The following is a 10,791-nucleotide window of genomic DNA, read 5'->3' as shown; positions in this document are numbered from 1 at the left end:
GCACAGGAGGGGCCTCCACTTGTTGCAGGCTTTGGGCTGCAATGGCTAGCGCTTGGACTTGCTGCACTAGCGCATCGAAGTGCTCGAGTTGGACTTGTGGAACTTGATCTACCGGAGATCTTGGTGGTGATTTCTGGACTGAGCGTTTGGGACTTGGAGCATGATGCTGAGAGGCGTTAAAGACTCCTCTGCTCCTTAGTTTCATGGCCGCAACTCGGTCCCTTTCTCTAGCGCCAACTGTTGCTGGAAATTGGACCCGGAGGCGGCCGCGAACCGAGGAGGAGGAGCTCCGGTGGGAGAATCGGCAGACGGCGGTTCGTCGTCTGGCGGTGTCCTCCGGGGGGCCTGTGAGCGAGAACGGTGGGCGGTGGATCGTCAGCGTGCGGCTCCTTTCGGAAGAACCTGCAAGAAGCCGGTGGCCGGGCTTTCCGGCGCCGGCCCTCCGATGCCTAAGTCAGAGGGGGGCTTAATTTTGGAGAAGAGAGAGGGACTGTATGTGAAGTCCGAAAAATTCCCTTGGGAGGAAGAAGCCTCCTTTTTTTAGAGGGAGAAGCTTCCCTTTTATAGGGAGAGTGGCAGGGTTACCTGTGATGTGACTGGGCGAATTAATGGGTTACCGTCATGATTGGACGTGAGCGTGGAAGTAATGAGTTGCCGTGGATGGCCCGTTCCCATCATGGGAGATGGCGTGCAGCCAGAGTTTGCTTGAGGCGCGCAGTGCAGTACATTCTTGGGAATGATGAGGCGTTGACAGTCGTAGCAGAGTATGGTTCCTAATTAATATGTCGTGGCGTGACCGGCAAGTAAACCATGGTGCGGTAAGACTGCTGCAGGGCATGGCCGCAACATATAGACGACGAGGTCAGCCTTCTGAGGTCAGCTCAGCCTTCTGGTCTCGTCCTGCTGGTCTTAGCCTTCTGTGCTTGGCCTTCTGTGCTCGGCCTGCTGTGCTCGGCCTTCTGTGTTCGGCCTTCTGTGCTCGGCCTGCTGTGCTCGGCCTTCTGGTCTCGGCCTTCTGTGCTCGGCCTTCTGGTCTCGGCCTGCTGTGCTCGGCTCGGCCTATGAACTCGAGAGCGGAAGAGCCCGATCACTTAGATGAGCTCGAGAGCGGAAGAGCCCGAGCATTTAGATGAGCCTGCATAAGCTCGGCCTGGATGAGCTCGATCTTGCTGACGGATTTGGGTGCTATAATTGCATTTGTGGGGTGGTCCATTTTTCCACCAACACTTCTTTCTCTCCCTAAAGATTTCTATAGAAACATTTTATATTCTAGTTAATCTTACCAAAAACATTATCGACCACTATAGTTATTATTAATTCCCTAATCTGTATGTTTTGAAATTATTCATTACTAAAATAATCGCTCAATGTTAACTGTTATAGTGATGTTATAGCCAAAAAAACATATAGTAGTGCTATCTCATGGGAGGGGCTACTTGCGGCGGGGGGATATCGTTTCAGTGAGGCCTCGACATTTAGAGTGGAGCTTAGGACTGTATGGGAGAGGCTATCTCATGCGAGACATGTGCTAGAGGCTGACCAGATTATACTGGAGGAAGATTTCGCTGTCTTGGTTGATCACCTCCAGGCAGAAAGACGGAAGGAAGTGGAGCACTTACTTTTGTATGACATGCGTCGGATGCTACGAGAGTGTTGGGCTATCCAGGTCAGGCACGTCCTTCGGGAGGCGAACAAAGCGGCTGATTGGGTCGCCTCCTTCGCTACTCAGTATTTCTGAGAGTTTCTAAAATAAAGATAGTTTTTATTAATGGTATTAAAAAACTATTATATTATGGGCATTGGTGCAAAAACAGTGTTTTATGATGATACAAAAATGAATATATATTTTAAGAGGTTATTCATGCAAATTTGAATTTTTAGAAGGGTATACATTAAAAAAAATAAAAAGAAAAAAGTTATGATGACCATTACTTTTTCTAACCTATATGATTCAAAATTATTTTATTATTAAAATAATAATTGGGATAATAATTGTTATAATAATATTATAATAAGAAATACTGAATAATTATTAAAAATAATGTCATCTTTATTCCTACCATGAAGATTTCAACAGCAATACTATTTTATTATAAGGGACCTTATCTGCAGCATTGTTATTGATACTATAATGGCTAGCTAAAATCACCATTATTCACTAGTCCTTATAGAAGACTTCTGAACCTCCATTAAGTACATAATTGACTCTCAATTGCTTTATATTATCCACTAAAAAAAATATATATCCGGTTCCCTCCTGATCATATTTCTCACTTCTCAGCATCATAATGTTGACTTCGGTTCAGAATTCTCCCCAGACAACTATAGGAGACCACTTCTAATGAAAACAAGACAATCACAGTTTAGCAGTATAAATATGTCATCATCTTAATGGATACAAAACATCTGCATCGTCGCATAGCTTATGCCAAACTTTTCATCCACATCATCATGACTACAAAAAAAATTGATTGGAAATGATCGTAGAAAGATAAGGTAGCTAGCGGCGATGTTGCAGTTCATGATAATATATAGCATTTGGATACTCTGAACAAATAACAAGCCAAAGTTCTCCACATTTGACAACAAATAACAAGAGCCAGAGCTTCTTCAACTATGCTCTCACTGTTATTGTGAAGCAGATTTGAGTAGAAATTTTGCCTTCCGGTCTGTATAATAAAAGTGAACTAGTTTTTCTTCTATGCTGAGTAAGAACATACGATCAAACCTTAAATCCATGGTTGATGCAAGGGATGGAAAGTTCTACAGTTGAATCTGGAAAGAAGATTAAATGTATTCATTATAGTTGTGCGACAGAAACAAAAACACAAAATTCTGAAAAAGCTCATCTATGTAACTTAAATTGCTTTATATTCACAGTTACAAATGTGTTTTATTTGGCTTGAAAAGGTGCAATTTAATGCAAAAACAAATGCATCATGCCAAGAATGGGTTGACGAAAAGCACATATCAGATAAAACTAAAAATGAGAGATTATTTAAGCCAGAAGCATGATCAAAACATGGTCACTAGAGGCCTATATTTACTAACCAGACTGCACCTTTGAACCTCTAGAGGCCAAAGGTCAAAAATTGGTGTTGTTTTAGACTTTGGGAAGGTGCAGAGAATTCCACATAAGAAGGGAAGCATGTGGAAGGCAAGAAACATGGAGGTATGGCACTTGCTCGAACTAATTTGGGTCGAATCAACACAATAACAAAGTGACATAGAACAGAAGTTATAGGTAGCAATTATCACAAAAGTACAAAGTGAACAAGACCCCAATCATGCTTTTGGAGTTGCAGGGATGAGAAAAAAGTTTGCAGAACAAGCTAGCAAATTTATGCAAGAGAAATGGGGCCAGTTAAGTTTGGTTCGCTCTGTTTGTCTATATTTTGTTATAATATCATACTAATGTTAAGTCTTCCTTCTCAACAACCTGTATTTATGGAGAAACTGCAAGAGAAATGGGTCCAGTTATGTTAAGAGAAACTGCTGTATACTACCAAATAAACAGCTCTCAGATCTCAGTTAAAACTTTGTGGAGATATAATCCATCATATTGTTATGCTGTTTCTACGACGTATAAGCTCTCACTTCTTTGTAGCTGAAGAAACTCCATGCAAGAGAAGGGCCTGCCGGGAAACGTCCAGAAGTCAAATTTAACGAAGTAGAAAAAGCTAGCTTATCAGGAGAAAGCTCAACAGGAAGCAAGCCTCGCTTACGGTAGAAGTTTAGACCAAAGGGAGAAGAGGCAAGAGCTGACAAAGTGGAAGCCAGAAAGCCAACTTGAAACGCCCTTCTCATAGCTAGCCTTGGAGTGATTGTATTAAATGTGCAATAAAAAAACTGGCGTACAGCTCGAAGCAGCCTCCTGCAGTTCTGAGAGTGCAAATAGTTATTAAAATTATCTTATAGGCATTTATTTGATAAGAAAAGTCATGATAGAGAACAAGGGACAAAGAAGCAAGAACTTGTCAGGACTGCGTTTGGATTATGGATTTATTATCCTGTTAGGAACTTTCTTTTCACAATTCAATGATTCACTCAGTTCCCAAAAAATTTATTAACACTACGTCTCCATTCAAGGACTTGCATTCTAACATCCACAAGCATACTACAAGGATGCGACTTAGCAATTTGTGAAAAGGTTAGAATGGAAGGATAAATCTATCATGCTGTCGTTGAAGATAGATGTTATCGTGAGAAATATACGCAATAAAAAGTATTTTTGAGAAATGTAGCGAATAAATTAATTTCTGCAAAAAGTATTGTCATATGGTCAACTTCCACGTCCTATCCATCATCTTCTTCAGTTCTTTACCCATCAACTCCAAAAGAAAAGGGATCTCCCTCCATGAAGTACGGATGGATCTCTGGATCTCAGCAAAGGCAGAAAAAAATTCAAGATATCTCTTCGCCCAGCAATAACAAACAAAGAAGGTACCGTGAATGGAATTTCAACCATTTTATTTTCCGCCTTCAAACTATTCCTGTAGAGTCGTAGGAGCATCTTCAATTTTTTTTTTAAAAAAAATTGCTATTAAGAACCAAAAATTAAAATTATCGAGATTCTTAAACCGAAAATGATAGCTTCAGTAAACATAGACTTTTTGTTATACGAGAAGTATCGGAAGAATGAAAAATTAATTTTTGTCAACTATATACTACAAGTTGAGTAACCAAACTGAAAAGAAATTATTAAAGTTTGATACATAGCATGCATCTAACAATTTCTTCTAGCTGCAATTTTAGAAAATTAAATGTAAGGAATTATCACCAATCGATGCTGTGATAAGATTAAGGCGAAATATATGTAATAATTCAGGCTTAACCAAGTTTTTTCTTATTCACCTACCCGGTTAAAAGCGACAGTTATAGTTGACAGTTCAGCTATTTATTTTGGAGAACGAAACGAAGCGAGTTTGCAATAAGTTCAAAGAATCAATTGATTTGCAATGAGGAGATGAGAAGAAAAAGGAATAAATGAAGAATCTCCAGTCAATCTGCAACGGTGAACAACAAGGATATCTTCTCACCGAGGCAATCGATGCGAGGAATTTGGAAAATCAAATGAATCTTGACCTTTTTAAACTTGGAGAAGCCATGTAATTGAGTGTTTTCTAACTTTAATGAACGAACAACCTACAAAAGGATTACATATTGAACCGCTGAAAGCTTGCTTGTCCGTGCAGTTTATTTCCCCTGCCTGATGCTTGCTTGTGAGGAAAAACCCAACCTTTATCCAATTATTTGAGGCTTTCCACTGGTATGGTCGATGTGTTCCTGGAAATGTATTAAGTTGGTCAATCTTTATGCTTAGGATTCTTGTTGTTCATTGATTAAGCTTCTTTCTAATTGTTGGATTGTTGTAAAATTTTTGCTGATGTTCAACTGCTCAACTTGATTGAGTGGCCTAACGAGAGATGAATCCTTGTTGAATAATGTATAAATAAACGAATTATGGGTTAGTTTATAGTGAAGAACTGCGATGAGAAGATCAGCAATCCCCTCCTTTTCTTAAACTAAACTACAAAACAATTGGACCTAATCTTACAAAAAGAAAAAAAGAACCATTTGACTTAGAAGGAAACCTCAAATTAGGCTAATTGCTATAGCTTACCAGCTTCATTTTCTAGGTAAACGATCTTAGGCTATGGAGGAAACGGTGCATCTTTTGGACATTAAAGCTAGCCTTTTAAGATAGTTAGAATGTGATAACTTGATCTAACTGCTTTCTTTGGTATTCAATTGACTGAGCAGATCCTTCTTGGTTAGATAGAATGAATAAAGATGTGCATTAGCCCAATCGCATTCTGCCAAGTTTGTTATAACCCCAAAGACTAAATGCCTGAGCAACTTAGATGTTTTCAGTCTTAAGCTTCTGCTTGCGGTCAGAGCTGGTGGAATCATTAACCTAGGTCATCTTTGTCATCATTTAATAGTTTCTACCACATTTTGTTGTGCATATCTAGATCCTACAATCTTAACGGATAAACTGCAATTGGTAATTATGTTAAACCTCTACAAATGTAATTTAAAACCTAAAGTTTCATTCAGGTAGTTGCTCGAAATTCAAAAGTAGAGTGGTGCTGGGGATGGATTAGTTGTAGTTTGGCAATGATCATCTGCAGAAGCATTAAGTTTCATTATAGTCATATTTTTGGTCGAAAGCTACTTGAGAATCCTTAAGGATTGATTGCTAAGAGATCTATATCTTGCCTTTTCCTTGTCTGCTGGCACAGTGTGAACCACAATTTCTGACAAAAAGGAGGAAAAAAAATCTCTTTATGTATACAACGAGGCTGAGTAAACTACAAAGTCAACTGAACAGTCAGATTAACATGATGCCCTGCATGTAGCTACCCGCTAGTAAATTTCATGCAGTTTGCTTCTTCCTCAGTTAAAATATCTACATGTAAAGACTGCTGTGTTTTCTTTAACTTGACATGGAAGATGATACTAATATTTCTTTTTCTATGTAAGGTACACACCTAACTTCACTCCAAGATCATAAAAAATGTGAGCAACTTATATTTCCAAGTCTAATATATTGAGTTGTCACAGTGCGAAATCTTTGAGGCAGTTACATATAATGAAACATAAGGTTCTTAATATCATTGTAGGTCTGGCTTTTTGAGCTTTATCAAATGGAATTTTGGTTTTTCGCAATTACCTCACTTCTTTATATTGTTTATGCCCTAAATCTTATCATTAGAAGTTCTTGTCTACAAAGTGAGCTTGAAATTTTAGACAACTGATCATAGATTTTGACTATGTAATCTTACAGAAATTCACTTTCATTGCATGGGGTATAGGCTCTGTTTCGGATGCTGGGAACTTGAAAATAACGAAAATGGAAAGTATTCTCTGGGACAAGTGGCATATTCTTCTTTATATTCTTGCGTAATCACCCCTCATATCCTCCGTGCAAACCTCTTTTAGTGTTCTTGTAAAGCAAAGTGGTGTGCGGACCTCTTGATCCTTGAAAGCAGTGCATTATGACTGTTGGAGAAGGCACAACTTAGAAACATCAATTCTTTTTATGACATGCCAAAGTGCATGCTATAAATGAACATATTATCATCAGCTCTGGAATGTAACCTGTAAACTTTATTTTTCATGTTCCATCATGCTTTTTGATTGCACACAGTTGATGTCGAAAGGCATGCAAGATATTTTATGGAGCCTGTGAAGAGGCGTCAATTGTATTCCATTGGGCTACAATGTGAGGATCAACACACCAAGGAGGAAATGCTTGGAAAGGTACATACCCATTAGGTACAATTTTCTAAGATACCAAAGGAAAATCTTCCTTGCAAGTATCTCATGCTTATTTTGGATGAATTTGATCAGTGAGGGGCTATATTCTCATTGTTTTTTGTCTCTGGATCATGTCGCCATGAGATCTCCATCATGAAGAGTGGAATTTCAAGTTTGATCTGATCAAGAAGCATGAGAAACTCATTCAAGGGTGGAGGAAAGAGTTGTAGGACCAGCTGGAGAAGCATGTCATGGAGTTGGAGAGGGTGTAAATTTTCTGTAGGACATTCTAATTTTATGGAAGTAAGGCATATTGTTTTTATGGGCTACGTGTCAGTATTCCGACAGGAAATGAAGCCAATTCGTTTTGACTCATCGAGTGCTGGAGATGTTAAAATCAAGGCCGCGATCATTGAAAAATCGTCTAGATGATTTAAAGAATTTTGGCAAATGATAGTTGAAATCAACTATTCTCATTGTTTATGCCTTCCTCCAGTTCTTAATCTTTTCGGATATATAGAGCCTCTTGCTGCCTCATATGGTGTTTGGATGATCAAATATGCTGCACAAAGCAAACTCATGATTAAAATTTAGCTAATGCCAAGTTGGGGATAAGAGTTCAGACTTACCCTAATATTTTTCTTGACTAAATTGGACTCGCATAAGAAAGTTATCGGAGCCAATGGATGGGAAAAAGTTTTTGCCGCAATACATCACGACTGTCACAACCTAAACTATATTTATTTTTAGCCAGGCTTTAGGTTGGGTCTATTTAAAATTTGACAATTTATGTACCCCAGCTCGGCCTATGATCCAGGGAGCAGGACTCCTATGAATCGGCCGGTACAGTTCAATCAGAGCTTCTTGTGCTTTTAAGACCATCCCATATGGGTTTTGAAATTCTTCTTAAAGCTTGTTTGAATGATTGGGCTAAAAATTCTGTCAAATTCATAGATTGAACCAGTATAACCAAGAAAATCATAAGTTTACTAACAGGGCTACACCTATATTTATAAATACTCAGAAGTGGCTTTGGGGCAGCCTGCTTTGCATCCTTTTCCCAAGTTATTTATTTTTTTATTATTTTTTTGTGACAATAGCTCGTTTCGTTTGGCTCTTCCCGAATCCCGATACGGATATCAGACGGCTACGAACCGGATAGGCTATCTTCGTGCGGTTGCCGTCGCCGTCGCCGTCTGGTCCTATTTTGATCGACCCTTGGATTCGGCGTTGTCCCCTTCGTCGCTTCGCCAAGAACCAACGACCGATACCAAGAAAAACAGAGCAAAAGAGGATTTAGACCTGAAGAATCTTGCACGCTCTATGGTGCGGGAGATGGGTTGCAACGTTTCGGCGCTGCTGCTGCTCTTCTTCAACTTTCTAATTCCCCACCTCCGCAGGTAAATCCCCATTTCTCTCACACTCTTATCCATCTTAGGTTTTGCAATTAGGGTTTTACTTGGAGCTCCTGTAGGTTTCTTTCTTTTCTTTTCTTTTCTTTTTCCCCTCTGCGATTTAGGGCTTGGAGGACGACGTTACATTCGATTCCAGATGATTTTGTGGTAGATATGTTGTGCTGTAGTGCTTGATTTCTCAATAACTGTTGAAAAGTTCGGATCCGAATGTTTTTCGAAAACTCCTGCTTCTCGGGAATTTATCGCTTGCAAGAATTCATTGGTATCCATCGATAGGTTGGTGTTTTGTCTAATTAATTGTAGTTGCATTATTGTCCTTGATTGATGAGTCTTGATGGCTAAAACCACGGGTGAAGAGCGATTTATGAGCACGAAATATCGAATGGTATGATCTTGATTAGTTAAAACCAAAAGATATATTCGCCTTCTTCAGCTTGTTGGTATCGGTTATTGGAGCAAGCACTTCAGCCCGAAATTTGAATTGTTGAGTGGGTGGTATTCATTAGGAGAATGAGTTTTGGTGTCTTCAATGTGACTCATGGGGTGGGTGGTATTGTTTGTTTTTTCTTTTCTTTTCTTTTCTATTTTGTGTAAAATGGAGAGGTAAACAATTCGCCTCCCTGGCTTTATTGAAAAATAAATGAACAGAGACAAAGGCAAGTTACGGCATTAGTTGGTGGATGATAAGGAATTACACGACAAACTAAGAGTCTTTAATTGGAGACTGAGGAGGTTGTGCTGCAGTGGTATTGGTTATTAGAGCTCCTGAGGCTTCACTTTGTGTCATGAAGTGGGTGGCTATCTCACTTTCAGATGTTACTATGTTAGGAAGATAAGGGTTGCATTGAGGGATCGGGTGGAAGAGACTGCATGAGAAGGCTTGCTAGGTTGGGTTTAATAGTGTGAGAAAGAGAGCTCATTAAACTATCTAGCTGAACTGGCATGTGATCTACTGTGGAGTCATCTGGTGTAGATGTTGGATGAGGAGCATGGTGGAGTTGGTGGACTACCCAGATCATAGATAATTGATACTTAACTATTACAAAACTTGAGCGTTCTATTTCAGGTTTCAACTTGTACCTCAACTTGTGTTGAATTCCATTGTGTAGGAGTCTCATGCTGTGGAATTGCCAAACGAATGGCTATCGATATTTTGATTCCATCTCCTAAGGTAGTCATCTCCACCAACGAATATTGGTTCGTGGACTATAAATGAGCACCAGTGATGAGGAAGACAGGAACCCATGGAGGGAGCAGGGAAGTTTTGCTGAGATCTCGGGATACCCAAGTGTTGCTGTCCTAAGACAGTTGCCTATTCCTTAGGTTTGCAAAGGTAGTTGGAGCAGGTGGCCTCTAGGTTATAAATTGCTTTAAAAGGAGAACCATTTCAACTGAGAAGCTGAATATGACTTATGTTAACATAATTATAAACAGGAAGCTTTCACAAGCTATTTTCTGTTGGAATTATAGATCTTATCAACCGAGGAAAGTATCCTTCTCTAAGATGAGAATAAATCTTCTTTTTTATTTGTCACAATTTTCTCCTGAACTTTTAGCTCCCCTTCTCTTTTTAGATGCTTCTATATAAATTCACTGCTTTTATCAGAGCATTTCTAATCTATGTTGTACAGACAAGATGATCCACATATAAATGTTTCCATTTTCTTTCTTACTGAATTTACGATCCTTGGGTTGGGTTTTCTCTTTTTTTTTTTTTTTGGGGGGGGGGGAAGATGGGATCCTATAAGTTTAATCTCTATGTATAGGATTTAGAAAACTTCCTTGCAGCAGCCTACTCATGCATTCTTCTTGAAACATATAAAATGTTTTAGGAAATGTTTCTTTTTGATGTACAATGAATGATCTTGTTGAAAATAATCTTACAACCAATTTAATTGTTAATTTAGTAAGAGATAAGAACGAATTCAGGCATATTGTATTACAATACTTGAGAGTCTAGAGGAAGATGTGGATATACTAAACACGAATAAGAGTTATTAAAATTTACCTTACCTATTCGTGGAAGCCACCATTGGTGAAGTTGGTTCGTATCAAGTGTATGATAAGAATGGATGTCGGTGAGTACATTGACGATGTTAATTCATAATCTGAA

The sequence above is a fragment of the Phoenix dactylifera genome, unplaced genomic scaffold (assembly GCF_009389715.1).
Source record: "Phoenix dactylifera cultivar Barhee BC4 unplaced genomic scaffold, palm_55x_up_171113_PBpolish2nd_filt_p 000311F, whole genome shotgun sequence".
Classification (NCBI taxonomy): Eukaryota; Viridiplantae; Streptophyta; class Magnoliopsida; order Arecales; family Arecaceae; genus Phoenix; species Phoenix dactylifera.
This window is presented reverse-complemented; position numbering follows the sequence as displayed.